General features: G+C 46.0%; 1 protein-coding gene and 1 long non-coding RNA gene across 3 annotated transcripts in view; one reads left to right on the top strand and one right to left on the bottom strand.

Annotated features, from left to right (window-relative positions):
* Positions 1–17,325, top strand: part of LOC142578613 (uncharacterized) — a 48,115-nt gene that overhangs the window by 27,023 nt on the left and 3,767 nt on the right. The window contains exon 2 of the long non-coding RNA XR_012827276.1: positions 10,916–11,159. This is a non-coding gene — a long non-coding RNA (uncharacterized LOC142578613). The remainder of the gene's footprint in view (positions 1–10,915; positions 11,160–17,325) is intronic.
* Positions 1–17,325, bottom strand: part of LOC142578612 (uncharacterized) — a 79,582-nt gene that overhangs the window by 17,053 nt on the left and 45,204 nt on the right. Inside the window, exon 1 of one of the 2 annotated variants that reach the window (XM_075688027.1) lies at positions 5,063–5,190. The exons of the other annotated variant lie outside the window; for it this stretch is intronic. The gene's annotated coding sequence lies outside the window, so the exon portion shown is untranslated. Of the gene's footprint in view, positions 1–5,062; positions 5,191–17,325 lie in introns of those variants that run through there. 2 annotated transcript variants of the gene reach the window in all.

Consider the following 17,325-nt stretch of genomic DNA (forward strand, 5'->3'; position numbering starts at 1 on the left):
GAAACAGTACTTAAGGAAGTGTTCCGAGATAAAATGGAAGTAAAATGCGATTCGATTGGGCGTATTCACCGGCTTGGAAAACAAAAGGGCAAAAGGCCTATCATATTGCTACGGCACGGTATGTGCGATCACGAAAGGCGAGCAGTGTGAAGACGACGACAACGATTAGAAGCTAGCGCGGGCTGTTGCCTCTTGGCCAAGCGAAGCGTATTGCCTTGTAAATATACTTGTAAATAGCTTGTAAATATACTTGTAAATACCGGCGATGCCCCTCCTATTCATCGCCGCCCGTATCGAGTATCACCAACTGAGCGTCAAGTTATTCACGCCGAAGTTCGCAAAATGCTTGCCAAGAACATTATTGAACTGTCATGTAGTCCATGGGCGTCACCTGTAGTGCTGGTAAAAAAGAAGGATGGCTCATGGCGCTTTTGCGTGGTTTATCGGCACCTTAACAGGGTTACCAAAAAGGACGTGCATCCCCTACCTCGGATTGATGACGCCCTTGACTGCCTCCACGGTGCTTGCTATTTCTCCTCTATTGACCTTCGCTCCGGCTATTGGCAGATTCCCGTGGACGATCTCGACCGCGAGAAGACTGCCTTTGTAACACCCGACGGTCTTTATCAATTCGAAGTGATGCCGTTCGGTCTATGTAACGCTCCTGCCACTTTTGAACGCATGATGGACTCCCTTCTTCACGGTTTCAAATGGTCCACGTGTCTGTGCTACTTGGACGACGTTATAGTATTCTCCCCAACATTCGCTATGCACCTCGAGCGCCTCTCAGCAGTCCTGGACGTTTTTCGGCGAGCCGGTCTGCAACTGAACGCATCGAAGTGCCAATTCGGCCGTCGCCAAATTACCGTCCTTGGACATCTCGTTGACGCGAACGGAGTGCAACCGGACCCAGGCAAGATCCATGCTGTTGAGCACTTCCCTGTTCCGAAGTGTGTCAAGGATGTGCGCAGCTTCATCGGCCTTTGTTCGTACTTCCGCCGTTTCGTGAGAAATTTCGCCGCCATAGCACGACCACTAACCGAGCTTTTGAAAAAAGACGCACCTTTCCAGTGGAGCGATAACGAGGCCTCTGCATTCTCACATCTAATCGACATTCTCACAACGCCTCCTGTTCTGGCCCATTTCGATCCTTCTGCGCCTGCCGAAGTCCGTAGTGATGCCAGCGGTCACGGAATTGGCGCGGTCCTGGCACAACGCCAGCGTGGCCACGACCGGGTTATCGCTTACGCCAGCAGGCTCCTCTCACCCGCGGAGCGCAACTATTCCATCACTGAGCGTGAGTGTCTGGCCCTAGTTTGGGCGGTTGCGAAATTCCGCCCATACTTATATGGCCGATCCTTTTCCGTTGTCACAGACCATCACGCGCTTTGCTGGTTATGCTCACTGAAAGATCCTACAGGAAGACTTGGTCGCTGGGCCTTACGCCTCCAAGAATATTCGTATACTGTCACCTATAAATCTGGCCGACTACACAAGGACGCTGACTGCCTGTCTCGCTACCCGGTCGACGAGCCTGACGACGCCGACAGTGGTAGCGCCAACGGCATTTTCTCTCTGTCTGCCTTCGCTAACATCGCCGATGAGCAGTACCGAGACCTATCGCTGCGAGCACTTATCGAGCGTCTGCGCTCTACACCTACCAACGCATCCGTTCGCCGATATGTCCTCCAGGGCGGCATTCTGTATCGAAGGAACTTTCTCCCTGACGGCTCTGACCTTCTTCTTGTCGTGCCAAAACAGCTACGACAGACTGTGCTATTTGAGATGCATGACGCACCCACTGCAGGACATCTTGGGGTAACCCGCACGTACGACCGCGTCCGCCGCCGCTTCTATTGGCCTGGTCTCGCTCGCTCCGTTCGACGCTATGTTGCTGCCTGTGATCCCTGCCAGCGTCGGTAAACACCTCAGGTGCTACCTGCCGGTCATCTCCAGCCGATCACCGTCCCTGTGGAACCGTTCTTTCACTCGGGCTCTCCCTACCAGTTGCGTCACTGACGTCGCGGACTTTCTCTTGCGTGACATTATCTTGCTTCATGGCGCCCCGCGACAGCTCCTGACTGACCGTGGTCGAAACTTTCTCTCGAAAGTTATCGCTGACATTCTGCGTTCCTGCTCCATTCAACACAATCTGACTACCTAATACCATCCTCAAACCAATGGCCTGACAGAGCGGTTAAACCGTACTCTTAACGATATGCTGGCCAAGTACGTTTCCAAGGACCACCACGACTGGGACATTGCACTTCCTTACGTAGCATTTGCGTACAATTCTTCCCGGCACGACACCGCTGGATTTTCTCCCTTTTATCTACTGTACGGTCGCGAACCTACCTTGCCCTTAGACACGGCACTTCCTCCTGCTGCGGTCTCAACAAGCGAGTATGCGCGCGACGCCATCGCCCTCGCCGACCATGCATGCCAGCTTGCCCGTGCTCGACTGACGGCCTCACAAACCACTCAGCAGTGCCAGTACAACGCCCGCCATCGTGACGTACAGTTTTCGCCTGGTGCGCTCGTGCTCCTGTGGTGGCCCACTCGTGACGTCGGACTTTCAGAGAAGCTCCTCTCGCGATACACAGGGCCCTACCGCGTGCTGCGCCAGGTGACGCCTGTGACTTACGAAATTGCTCCTGTGGGTTCAACCTCGTCCTCTCCTCTGGCATCTAGTGATGTCGTACACGTCAGTAGGCTCAAGGCCTACTACACTGCTTCCGAGTCCGATCTTTAGTCGCTCCGGGACGGCGCTTTTGCCGCCGGGGGTAGTGCTACGGCACAGTATGTGCGATCACGAAAGGCGAGCAGTGTGAAGACGACGACGACGATTAGAAGCTAGCGCGGGCTGTTGCCTCTTGGCCAAGCGAAGCGTATTGCCTTGTAAATATACTTGTAAATAGCTTTTCGTCGGTGTCTTCCTACGTAACAATATTATATTTACAAGACTATAACGAAATGAAGATAATATTGTAAAATGCGAAAAAGCTTAAGGGGTCCAAGTCTTCATACATAATGATTATTCGCAGTAAACGTTAAAGAAACGTGAACTACTTTGGAAAAGCGCGAAGCAAGACAAGCAACAAGGAAGGAAAGTAAGCTTGATTCACGATAAACTTCAAATTGACAGAGACCTATATATCTGGGATGACAATCAAAATATAAGAGTACAAATGACAGATCGCCGAAATGATCAGACAGACGCATGAGGTGATACTGCCCTTGCACGGAAAATGATTCGCCTGTTAAATATGAATGCCCGCGCAGCATTAAAAATAAAACTGAGTTACTGGAATTACTCCTAATGCAGTACGATCTGCACATTACTATTATAACAGAAACGTGGCTTCATACTGAAATATCTGATGACAATGTGTTACCTCCTTTTTATACTGTTTTCCGCAGGGATCGCTTAACTAGGGGAGGTGGAGTAGCGGTACTTATTAGAAATGAAATGGATGCTACTGTACTAAATGACAATGCCGAACTCGAACGGTTGTGCATCAAACTCTCTTTTTGTAGACAGAGCTTTATTCTCTTCGCTTCATACAGGCCTCCCGATGCCGTTCCAGAATTCTTAGCCAAACTGCAGGTTCACATGCACCAGCATAAAAGCAAGAAAATAATTTTGGCTTGCGATTTTAATCTCTCTGGTATTAACTGGGATCGGCTTGATGCTAGAAATGACGCAAATGTTATCTTCGACATAATGTTAGAGCATGATCTTATACAAGTCGTAAACCAGCCGACTCGGCTGCAGGGCTCTTGCAGTTCTGTTTTAGATTTAGTGTTCCTTCCGCACTGTATTGTCGATTACACTGTACATATAGAACACGGGCTATCTGATCACAAATTATTCAATGTTTCTATGCCGAGTTCTTGCCATAAAGGATAAAAAGAAACTGATTTACATTACTACAAAGATTACTCGCGTGCGGATAATGCGTCAATTATTGATCACTTGGAAGCGTGTCGTACCGATTTTGATAGCGGTGATGTTGGTATTTTATGGGAACTTTTTAAGAGCATGCGCCCATATTGCCTTGATAAGTTTGTCCCGAACAAACGAAAGAAAGCACACAACGAAACACCATGGATGACGCGAGACATCATCCATTTAAAACGCAAAGTGAAAAGACTAAAAAAGAACCGCACCCCACTTAACGTCATAGCAGAATCCAACGGAAGCCTTACTAGGGCACTGCGTCGTTCAAAGGAACATTATTTCAGTACAACGCTACCAAGCTTAATTAAAACCGACCCAGCTAAATTTTGGAACTACTTGAGTGAGGAGGAGGAGGAAATAATTTTATTGCGTGCCCTGCAAGTGGGGGGGAGGGCCAAAGGCCCCGCCTAGGCGACGGCCAGGAGTGAGCAGAAAACAAAACAATCTCACAGATTTCTGCTAACGCCATTATTATTAAGGAACAAAGAGGCATTGCCGAACAATTCAATATATGCTTCAACAGCGTATTTTCTGCTGCAACTGATGGCCTTTCCGCTGCCACCAGACACAGCAAATACTTCAAATTTTTCAAATATTATTAGTTACACCGGAGTGCTCTCAATGCTACTTAACTTCAAAACTAAGACTTCCTCTGGACCCGATAACATACCAAATGTTTTTCTTCGCCGATATTCCTAACCTCTCGCGAAGTACCTTGTCATCATATTGCATGCTTCCTTGTCGTGTTTGAGTTTGCAGAAGGACTGGAGGGCAGCTTGTGTGGTGCCCATTTCTAAAAAAGGCGACCGACTACTTTCTATCGCCCGATCTCACTGACGTGAAGTTTCTGTGAACTAATTGAGCATATTATTGCAAAAGCCCTCCATGAAATTCTTTGTGAGAACAAAATTCTAACCAACTCTCAATATGGTTTCAGAAAGGGATATTCAACAGTAACAAAACTAATCACGGTCATTCACACTCTTGTTTCTTCCATTGAAAATAACAACGAAATTGATGTAATTTTTCTGAACTTTAGTAAAGCCTTCGATAAGCTATCTCATTCTAAACTAATATATAAGCTAAAGAACAATGGCATACCAGAAGTACTTGTTTCTTGGATCGCTGAATACCAAAGCAATCGCGAACAGTTCGTGGATGTAGGTGGGCATCACTCGGCCTGTCTTCCAGTGACATCTGGAGTACCACACGGAACTGTACTGGGCGCTTTGTTGTTCCTCCTGTACGTGAATGACATTGTTGACGTTGTAAAGCCGAATTTTCAAATAAGGCTATGTGTGGACGATTGTGTATTGCTTAAAGAAATCACCCACACTATTGACGAAGATGACCTATATGATAGCCTCAGTAACATTTTCTATTGGTGCACTCAATGGGGGATGACCTTGAATGTCGAAAAAAGCGTTTTTCTGCCCATTTCCCGCAAGAAAACATCTTTCTTTTATAGTTATGTACTAGGCTCCTCTGCACTTAAACAAGTTACTATGAATATTTAGGTGGCATCGTTTGCAGCAACCTGTCCTGGAACCTTCACGAGCAAAATATATATTTCTCTGCCTTCCGTAAACTGTGCTTTTTCAAATGCAAGCTTAAACAGGCCCGTCCTCTGTTAAACTGCTTGCTTATTACTACTTAATTCGACCGAAGCTCGAGTATGCCTGTATTATCTGGGATCCGTACACTCAATGTAACATAAAGAAACTTGAACGAATCCAAAGACGGTTTGTTTATTTTTTGTTTTTGTGTTTTGTTTGTTTTGTTTAATACAGTTGAACTGAACTAATGAAGTCTAATAATATTCATACACTTGAATCGCGTCGAAAAACACTACGGCTTGACTTTGTTTCTCGGTTGCTTAATAACAAATCGGCGCTCCACGCGGCGACGTACGCGAGTCCACTAGCAACGAGGCTTGCTCGCCAACATCAGCAAATTGCACTTAGCTCCTATTTTGCGCGAACCAACCTATTTAAATACTCTTTCTTTCCACGCACCATTAATCAATGGAATGACTTGCCTTTATAAAACTTGTATCACGATTGTTTACCTTTGTAACAGCATTATTGTAGTATTGTTTCCGCATTTTGTTGTATTGACATTGTTTTACTTGTGACCTATAGCATCGTATTATCCACCCTGCATCGACTTCGTGCCCGCAGTATGTATTAAATAAATAAAATAAATAAATAAAAGCTGAGACGGCCGCGATCGGCAGCCACTGGACATGCGACCACTGCGGAAAGACATCCTGGAGCAATGCGGCACGCCCTGCTTATGCGGGAAGGCATGAGAACCGGGCATCGAGCGAATATATTTTTTCCAGCATTTCAATACGGGATTGCAGAAAAACATTTACCGCAACTGAGTTGCCAACCTCCAACTGCGACTAACGCGACAATCCAGAGGCTTCTGTGGAGCCCTTTCTCATAAAGTGTCGACCATATGATCAACACTAAGTCCATTGTCGCAATAAGTTAAGCCAAACGGACACAATTTTAACCACGAAGCTGTTTAAGCATCCAGTTCCGCCATGGAGCATTACCAGAAAACAGCCCAGCTGTGCGCGGCCTCGCATTGCCTAGCAACTGCCTGCGACAGCACCGAACCACATAACCTCCTCGCCCCCCATGTGCGTAGGGCGGAGTCGTGACGTCACAGGCGAGTAAACGCTGGGAACAGCCGGCGCAGCTACACACCTCTCACGTAGTCTACTTCGTGCGTACGTGCTGCTACCACGAGAAGACCGGAGGACGCCCGAAGAAGAAGCGGCTGGCCAGGCAGAGGGCCGTGCTGCCACGCGAGAAGCGATGCGTCGCCGCCATCCGGAACCCCGCGCCGAAGCTGCGGCTGAGCAGAGGCGACGCCGAGTCGAGGATCCCGACTTTCAGTCCAGGGAACGCGAGAGTCGGCATCTGAACGCTCGGCGTCGCCGACAAAGCGATCCCGGCCTCCGACTGCTGGAAAACGTCCAGCGTCAAGCGAAATGGGGCGTGCGGAAGGTCGATTCGGCGCGAATTCCTCGGCACAGAGTTTGGGCGCAGCTGTCGCGACTGTGACCAACTTTGGTTGGTTGTGAACTTCTCTACCATAAACTCCGTGCGCAACTTTTAATAGCGGAGTTTGGCCTTACAAGTGCTTCGCGAAGCCTTCCCAGAAACCTAGAAACCTGCAAAAATCTAGAAAAATATTAGAAAACCTAGAAATGACTTAGCCAAGCCTACCAACAACTTAGCAAAACCTAGCATAACCTCGCAAAACCTACAAACACCTTAGGCAAGCCAAGTAAAACCTAGGTGATCACAAGCTCCACTGTTGACTGCAGCCTTGCACCACTAGTGCAAGCTGCATGCACATGGTTTCTGTATAACAAAAATAAATGGTCCATGCAATAGAACTGCGATTTGGGCGAGGTGTTAATCCTTCGTTCTGATATAAGCAGACCTCAAAACCGGGCACGGATGGAAACAACGGTGCCTCGGGAGGATGTACTTCGACAGCCCTACGGTATTAACGCGTTATGTGCGCCGTGTCGCAGAAGATCAGCTGTCGGCGTCGTAGTCGGCGTTGGCGTCCCGCGAGCGGGAATTGTACCTACATATCCCATACGGCACTAAAGTTCTTCTATCACTAAAGTTGCTCACACATTGTCTTACATTCTTGATACAGTTACTCCTCGAAATTTTGAGAATGACAACCCGCAAACAAAGGTCATGAAACAAAACACCGACAGCGCATACCTTTTATGTTAAATCTTGCCAGACTTAAATATTAAAAGTGCGAAACAATAACAGAAGATAAGCCCACGCAAGAGGCCGCGTTTCTACCAGAAAGCTCGCCATCGTGCACAGCGTTCACCGACAGCGTTACCCGGTAAACATTAGGGACCTTTAGCTTGTCCGCTATTCCGGCAAACGGTTGCGTGGATTGCCGGACAGGCGGGGGCGTAAACGTGAGTGGCCGGAACGGTGCAGCCGCCTGGTGGTGTAGAGCACAACCAGAAAAACACAGCGCTAAAATGACTGTAACCTACTATATTCTGCTTCACTGCTGGTGCACATTTACGGCAGCAGCGTAATTTAGAACACGATTACGCCGCTGTCGAAAATTTTCGCCAGCAGCTAAGCAGAATATAATAATTGGCTCTGTTTGTGTGGTTCTGCTTAGCACCTCCAGCTGGCGCCACCAATCTGGCCGCTCACGTGCTTAGCTTCTCATCCGGCTAACCGCCCGACGCTTCCCAGAATACCAGACGCACTTGTCTGTTATGGTTAGGCGTAAGCTGCAGTTGCGGGGAGGTGTGATAAGCAGTCAGGGATCTTTGAATGCCATCGCGTTCCACTCTCCAAGGCGAAGGTTAAGCGTCCTACAATTTCTTTCCCTTGTAGACAGCAAGCTAAATAACTCGATCTGATTTGTTGTTTCTTGACGGAACTGTACGTATATAAACTGTTTGACGTCAGGACTTCTTCGACAATCGCATTCGTGCGTTACGCTATAAAAGTGTCTTTATTACACAGTGCGCAATAATTTTTACATAACGCGAGTGCATCTGTGCCGCTTCTTCTGGTTTAAATTGTATTTCGTCAAGGTGTCTTTTTTTAGACTTTATTTGTTTGCATGTTTGTGGTATGTGCGTGCATGTGTAGGCAAAACGGGTAGTTTCATTTTTTGTAACTGTGCTGTGGTATAGTTTGTTTTAGTGTATCCTACATTGCCATTTGCCTGCAGTCAACATAAGTCAGCCGTAACCTTGCTTCGACTAGGCACGACGAGCTTCATTCTCCGTTCTTCGTCAATTCAGCTCTTCATTTGATTGCCGCAGTATTCCTTTGGGTCGAGCGACAGCTGTCTCCCACACCATCGACACTGGCTCTCATGCTCCTCTGCGGCAGCGACCTTTCCGGGTTTTAGCCACAGCGAGACGTGTTATTGATGAGAAGCTGACCGACATCCTCACTCGAGCCGTTACTCAGTCATCAAGTAGATCACTCGAAAAGATGTCTATCCTTTAGCGCGCATAGACGACGCACTTGACTGCTTACGAGGAGCCGAATTTCTTTCTGCCTTAAACGTTCGCTCTGCATACTGGCAGGTGCCCATGGCTGAGGTTGACTGATGTAAGATCGCATTTGTCACACCGGACGACTTGTATGAATTTAAAGTCATGCCGCTCGGCGTTTGTAGTGCGCCGGCCACATTTGAACAGATGGAGGACACTATTTTGCGAGGCCTGAGGTGACAAACATGCCTCCGTCATTCAGACCACGTCGTGGTGTTTGCGCCCGACTTCCAGACACGTCTTCAACGCTTGAAAGAAGTTTTGACCTGCCTTACGCAAAATGGCCTGCAGCTTAAATCAAAATATATATAGTTTTTTTTAAGTGCAGAACTATTAACCACTTATGTATATTGGGCCACGTTGTTTCCAAACATGGCGTACTCCTGATCCCGCTAAGATCTATGCCTTGACCAAATTTTCTAAGCCGACGACACTTCGTAGCTTCGCAGGGCCTTCGTAGTTCGAAGGCACTGCGTAGCTGATTTATTTATTTATTTATTTATTTATTTATTTATTTATTTATTTCAGCATTCTCAGGACCCGAGGCATTTCAGAGAGGAGGAGCACACAGAATCGGCGGCAGTTTTCTTAAATTTGTTGACGTCGGTGATGGCAGTGATGCGGCAGGGAGATGGTTCCAGTCATTTCCATTTCGAAGAATAAATGAATTCACACAAAGGCCAGTTCGGCATTGCGGTATTCCTACCTTGAAGCTGTGGTCAGTGCGTGAAGATAGATAAGATGGAGAGAGGAGTAATTTATCTTTGAGAATAGGGTTGGTATAATAAATTCTATGAAAAGACATATAAGCAAAAATATTTACGACGCGGAGAAAGAAAGGAAAGACCAGGTGCAGATTTCATTGCAGATACGCTTTCTGTTCGGGAATAATTTCAAAGAATAAAACGGGCGGCGTGGTTTTGAACAGACTCTAAAATGGTAATTAAGGCTATCCGATTAGAATCCCACATGGAGCAAGCATATTCTAGTTTAGGTTTTATTAACGTCCTATACAGATGAAGCTTAACGGTGCTGTTAGAAGCTATGAAATGGCGCCGTAAGAATCCGAGCGTGCGGTTAGCCTGGTTAGATAGGCCTGTGGCCTGTCGATGGCCTGTGCTCATATTTCCATTGTTTTGTGCGAAATTTCGCTACCATCATTGCACCCCTGACACAGCTGCTTGCCAGCACCAGTGACCTTTCTACCAGCTCAGAAGAGTGGGACCCCGCATTTACCACCTTGCGTCGTCTACTTACCTCGCCACCAATTTAAGTCACTTCGATCCGAATGTTCCTACGGAAATTCACACTGACGCCAGCGACCTCGGCCTGGGTGCAGTGCTAGCGCAACGAGAACCTAGCTTTGGCGAGTACCTCGTAACGTACGTCGTAGCCGAACTCTCGCCAAAATTGAGGCGAGCTACTCTGTGAGTGAAAAGGAACATTTAGCCATTGTGTGGGCTCTTGTCCAAATTTCGGCCTTGCCTTCCCGATCAACCTTTCGACATCGTCGCAGACCACCATGCGCTTTGCTGAATTCCGTCCCTCAAAGATCCCTCTGGCGGCGTCGCGCGACGGACCCTAACGTCCACAGGTACACGGCATTGGGGCGAGTCTGCCGCTCGGGGCGCAAACATTCTCACGCCGACGCGCTTTACCACGTTCGCGATTCCACCCGACGTCGACAGCACTTCGCCCCTGACGTCCGCTCTGTTACCTTTTCATATTATCGACTTAGCTTCAGAGCAGCAAAAGGACCCACGGATAGCCACTCTTCTGAAACTTATGAGCTATATGTGCGCTCTGCCGTCAAGAAAGCAGCAGCGGCGACAGCATAACGTGCAGCATCTGAGTCGCCTCTTATTCTTGTACAGGCAAATAGCCCGGTTTCATCAGACCAGCCCACCCCGCTTGTTACCCGCACCTACCAGCCGCATCATTCCTGAGACCGACGACACGTGGGTTCCTCTGCACCTGCGCATGCCCACCTTCCGGGGACAGTCTACCTGCTTCCGGTGGCCCCTGCCTATATATACAATCCGATATCACCGGACCGTCAAAGCAGCAGCGGCGACAGCATAACGTGCAGCATCTGAGTCGCCTCTTATTCTTGTACAGGTTAGTTCTGAAACTACAGTACCTTTACATTGACATATTTTCATGCTGTCGTTGCTGCTGCTGCTCTGGTCTTTCATCCAACTTTGTACTTCGTTCGTGTGCACTGTTGCCGAATTGATTGTGTTGGTGCCCGCTTTTGCCTGATAGTGCCGAGAATGGGTGGGAAAGATGACGCCAAAGAGATAAAGGATCTGTCTAAACAGCTTGAAGCCTTCAAGCGTGACATGCGAACGGATTTGAGAGAACTGAACGACAGTGTAAAATACTGTTCCGATACATGCGATGAAGTGAGCGAATTCAAAAAGGAATTCATAGCCTTAAGGGATGAGATTAAGCAGCTACTCAAAGAAAATAGCACCCTAAGGGAGGAAAACGAAAAACTGACACAAAAAAATCGAAGACCTTGAACAGTATCAAAGATTGAATAATCTCGAAATCAGGGGGATTCCAAAAACCGAGAAAACAGTTGACGCCATGGAAATGGTTGAAAAAGTTGGCGTTGCCCTTGAAGAAATCATCCGGGAAAGTGACATTGACACATTCCACTGGGTCCCGACACCGAAACAGGATATGAACAACATTGTTGTCCGCTTCGTCCAACGAAGGAAGCGCGATGAATTGCTCGCCACGGCCAGAAAGAAGTGGCTGACATGTAAAGAACTAGATCTAGATTCTAAAAACGCGGTGTATGTAAATGAACACCTGACACAAACAAACAAGAAACTGCTCTCAGCCGCGCGCAAGAAGAAATACAAGGTAAACTGGCAGTTCGTTTGGACATCAAAAGGACGGGTGTTGGCACGGAAAACTGAAACTTCAAGGGTGATCCACATAACTTCCCTAAGTGACCTAGAAAAAATGGCTTAGAGAGCGAATAGGCTACCAGGAACACATACGCTACATCTAAAATTATTTTAGCATGGGATTTGAAATAGTCGACGACAATTATTATGATATCCTTCGTCTCAACAGAGAAACCACAGGTTTAAAAAGTTTTTCGACTATGCATATAAATGCCAGAAGTATAAGGAACAAAGTAGACGAAATTCAGAATATGATGTCGACAATAGAAAATAAATTTGATGTTATATGTTTCACCGAAACATGGTTATCACAAAATGACCACATACCTATTCTTGATGAATATCGCTCGCAGCACATAACTAGAATCAATCAAAGGGGAGGTGGTGTAGCTGTGTACATAAAAGAGAGATTACATTTTACCGTAGTGGACGAATTCTCTGTAATTAATGAACACGTAGAATGCCTTACTATATATATAGGAAAGACCATGACATCGGTAATATATAGACCTCCTTCTGGCGAGAAAGAAATATTTTGCAATTTTTTAGACGCTTTGCTATTGTACGCCTGTTCTAGCAATGAACCTGTGATAATCATGGGAGATATAAACATAGACATGACCTCACATGACACGTGGGCTTGACATCTGAAATCAATTCTAGCTTGCCACGCCTGCACAAACCACATTAAGTTACCAACCAGAGTTACAGAGAATAGTGCCACATTGATTGACATCTGTGTTACAAACCTAAATGAAGATGAAGTACTTGCCGGTGTTCTTACAAGTGATATAAGTGACCATTTACCCCTATTTTCTTTTATCAATTCCACTAACATTCGCGCTATCCGGACACCTTGTCATCGTCGAATAATAAATAATTTTTCGTTACAACACTTTCGGGAATTAATTGTAGCTATAGACTGGCAGGCGGTCTACAATGAAAGTGATGTTAACGCAGCTTTCAACATTTTTCTTTCCAGCATACAAACTTCTTATGAATCAGCTTTCCCGATACGATATGAACGTACCAGAAATGAGAAAGTACGAAAACCTTGGATAAACCGTCATTTGTATAATGAGATAAAGAAGAAAAATGCGATGTACCACCTTTTCATAAAAACACGTGACCAAGAACAGCTGGCGACATTCAAAAAGTTCGTAAATCATCTACAAAGCAAACTGAAGAAAGCTAAACAAGATTACTATCTACAACTGTTTTCTAGCATACGTAACGAACCGAAACTGATATGGAACGCAGAGAATAATATAACAAGTAGAAAGTCGAGTATCGCGTCCCAGACACCATTACTGCACAAAAGTCAAATGACGAGCATGAACGAACATTTCGTTCAGGCTGGTTCATGTACATCGAGGGGAGGCGAAAGAAGAGTGGTTCATGCAATCGACATCCCACTGGTGACCAGCTCCATTTTTCTACAACCCACAGATAGCGTTGAGATGCAATCTCTGATAAACAAAATGAAGAGCACAGCCTCGGCCGGACCCGACGGAATTCAACCGAAGCCGATAAAATATGTCTCAAGCGAAATAAGTGTCGTTCTAGCTTATATTGTTAATTTGTCAATATCTTCAGGGATCTTTCCAGATGCTCTAAAAACCGCTCGCATAACACCAATACATAAAGGTGGTGCGAAAGATCAAGTCTCAAATTACAGACCAATTTCGGTCTTAAATATATTTTCAAAGCTTTTCGAAAGCGTCGTAGTTGACAGGCTGTGGTCTTTCTTGACTAAACACAGTGTAATCTCAAAGTACCAATATGGTTTCCAAAAGAATAAGTCAGCAGAGCAAGCCCTTCTAGATATCAAGGATAAAATAATTGAGAACATCGAAAAACAGAAGGTTACACTTGGTCTTTTTCTAGATTTACGGAAGGCTTTCGACTCGATCGATCATAAAATATTATTTCATAAACTAGAAATCTACGGAATACGCGGCGTCGCTAATGATTTAATAAGAAGTTACCTAACGAATCGAAGCCAATTTGTTCAGATAATTTCTAGTACCTCTGACATTTTGCCTATAAAACAGGGTGTACCTCAGGGCTCAAAACTTGGCCCACTATTGTTCTTAATTTATGTAAATGATATTGTACGAATACCCGACTCCCCTGACCTGGCAATGTATGCCGATGATACCAACGTGTTTTTTACTTCCAGTAACACTTCTGAACTTTCTGTCAGTGTTAATGCGTATCTAAATCGCTTATCAGTGTGGTTGAGTGCAAATAGTCTTGAATTAAATACTGCAAAAACAACATACATTTTATTCAGGGCTCGTAACAAGACCATACCTAATGACATTAACATTAATTACAATGGTATAGCAATTAATCATGTCCAAGAACAAAAATTCTTAGGCGTTTGGTTTGACGAACATTTATCTTGGAGTTCGCATATAAGGATGCTATGCAATGACCTTTCTAAATCTGTCGGTATCATTAACAGGATAACCCAGCTGATTCCGCTTTGGCTCAAACAACAGTTATAAAATACTCTCATTTACTCTAAACTTTGCTACGGGGTCCTGGTTTGGGGTACTACTTCAAAAACAAACTACAACAAATTAATTCTCTTACAGAAACGAACCCTTCGTATATACTGCAATTACCATGGCCGTTTTGTAGACCTTGAAACAGCTCCATTATTTCAACGCTACTCCCTTCTTCGAGCAGACAGAATATATTATAATAAACTTCTGATGACCATACACAAGCAAAAATTATTCACCAAAATAGACAACGATGATATACCTCGTTATGCACTGCGCCGGAATACCAGACACTTACCGAAAACAAGAACAAATTATGGTAAACAAACTTTCATATATCAGTCGACAGAAATAGTAAACAAGGTAGGAGAATCGTTAAACTTCAGTGCTTCAGAAAGTACCTATAAAAAACAGCTTAATGCATTATTACTCGCCGATGACATTGCTTTCACTAATTATTAACATTTTTTCATTTTATTGCCTCTGTGTGTAGACATGTATGATCTAACAAAGAGCGCATACTGTGCTGATCTTTATGAGGCTTACTGGTTCTACCGAACAAATATTGTAATCATTTTTGTTCATGAATTTATGATCTCTTGTGTAAAATATATATGTACGTTATATTTGTATTCATCTGTACTGATTTTATCCGCTGTTGTAACCGTGGGGTCTGGGACCTCTGTCAGGCCTGCGTGCCTTTAGTCCCAGTCTCCCCTCGCTCGGACGAGATATAAATTACATATGATGATGATGATGAATCACATTTCGCAGTTCGAGATGGACTTCTTTGCCGCCTAAATTAAATTAAAATTTAATTACGGGGTTTTACGGGCCAAAATCACTACCTGATTATGAGGCACACCGTATTGGAGGACTTAGAAAATTTCGACCACCTGGGGTTCTTTAACGTGCACCTAAATCTAAGTAAACGGGTGTTTTTGCTTTTCGACCCCATCGAAATGCGGCCGCCGTGGCCGGGATTCGATACCGCGACCTCGTGCTCAGCAGCCCAACCCCATAGCCACGGAGCAACCACGGCAGCTATCCGCCTAAATAACCATTGCGATGACGTCAAGTGGCTTCTAGTGGTCCCACGTAAACTCCGTAGCGATATCTGCGCTTCATTTCACGCCGACCTGCAGTGTGGCCATTGTGACGTGTCCAAGACCTACACGCGCCTTTGACTTCGATATCAGTGGTGGGGCATGTACAATATCGTCAGCAAGTACGTCCGCTTGTGCACCGATTGCCAACGTCGCAAATATGGCTCCGCCTCTTCCAGCCGCTCCGTTGCAGCTACTTCCATGCCCAGTCTGCCCCTTTGACCGTGTCGGGATTCAGTCATATTGTCCTCTCCCACGTACGGCTGCTGGCAACCGCTGGGTCATAGTCGCGGTTGGTCACATGACGCGACATGCGGAAACCGCTGCCCTCCCAGCGGCCACAGCGCATGACGTCGCTTCCTTCATCTTCTGTCACATCGTTCTACGCCATGGCGCTCTTTGTGAACTTTCTTGTCAGGCGCGTGTTTCTCTCTAGAGTAGTCAAGTCTGTGCTTCATCATTGCAGCATTATACCTCACATCACCACCACCTATCACAGCAAGTCCAATGGCCTGGCGGAACTGTTCAACCGTACTCTCGGCGACATGCTGTCCATGTATGTCGCCTCGGAGCATTCCATAGAGAACCTTGGTACAGCGTTCGCAACATGCGCCTAAACACCGCCAAACAAGCCACAAACGGATTCTCTCCGTTTTTCTTCGCTATGGCCGTGAACATTCCTGCACCACTGACACAATTTTTTCCATATAATCCGCCTTTTTCATGTTCTTGTGCTGCCCCCTGACGCACGCCGCTAAAAGCGTTTTGGAAGGGTGTCGGGGATTTCGCCGGTTGATTTGTGTACCTGCGCCCATGTTCAGTGTACGTCGGTTGTGCGGTTCGTGGATCGTGATCAATAATTAATGGTTTCTCCGGGGCAGCATGTCGTTCACCCATCAAGTATAATGGGTAAACAGGCCCGAGTGCGCTGTTGTGGTAACAGCGCGGCCGATAAAGGCACGCTGAGTTCCGTCTGCCGACGCGGCTGAGTTCGTTGTCGCTGATGTCTGCGATTGCACATCGCTTTTTGTATTTCTTTTATACATTCACTAAACATTTCGCATATTCAAGAAGCCTTCGAGCGCAGCCTTCCACGTGGGATTTGCCAAAGCGGTGCATTTGTTTACCCTTACATCTTTAGATCGCTGTAAGCTTCGGTTATTGTAGAAACGGCGCATCGCTGATGTGAAATAATCTCAAAACGTAGCACAACATACAGACGAGTCAGTATGAGCGGCCGAGTCCCTTAAACAACTGCAACTGTGATACAGACACATATATATTATGGGGTGCTACTACTGATTCTCGCTTTTGTTTAACTTCATCATACTTACAGTTTGAGCGTGCTATAAAGTATTATTAGAGAAAAACTGTGCTCTGCATAAGTCCCCACTTATACTCAGTGTAGTTCTCTCGCAAAAAGGCGGATGCCATCGCTGACACCGTTGGCAACTGAGCGAGTATATTGCTGCTGTATCGAATGCACTATCTCTCCTTTCCTGTTTGACGCAGAGGTAAACAATGCTTCTTTGGAATTAAGAAATGTCAGCATAACAACACACACAGACCCACCATCTACGGGAATGCGATTGGCAGCGTTCGGGTACGGTGACCAAAGTACAAGATGTTGGCACAGCGCTGTGTCGCCGCTTATTGTGTATGTGCCGTGCGAAGTGATGAGTATACTTATCAAATCGCTATATGGCCACAACTGAAGTATAACAACGGTTTCCTTCATCCTCAC

This window comes from Dermacentor variabilis, chromosome 4 (assembly GCF_050947875.1).
Source record: "Dermacentor variabilis isolate Ectoservices chromosome 4, ASM5094787v1, whole genome shotgun sequence".
Lineage (NCBI taxonomy): Eukaryota > Metazoa > Arthropoda > Arachnida > Ixodida > Ixodidae > Dermacentor > Dermacentor variabilis.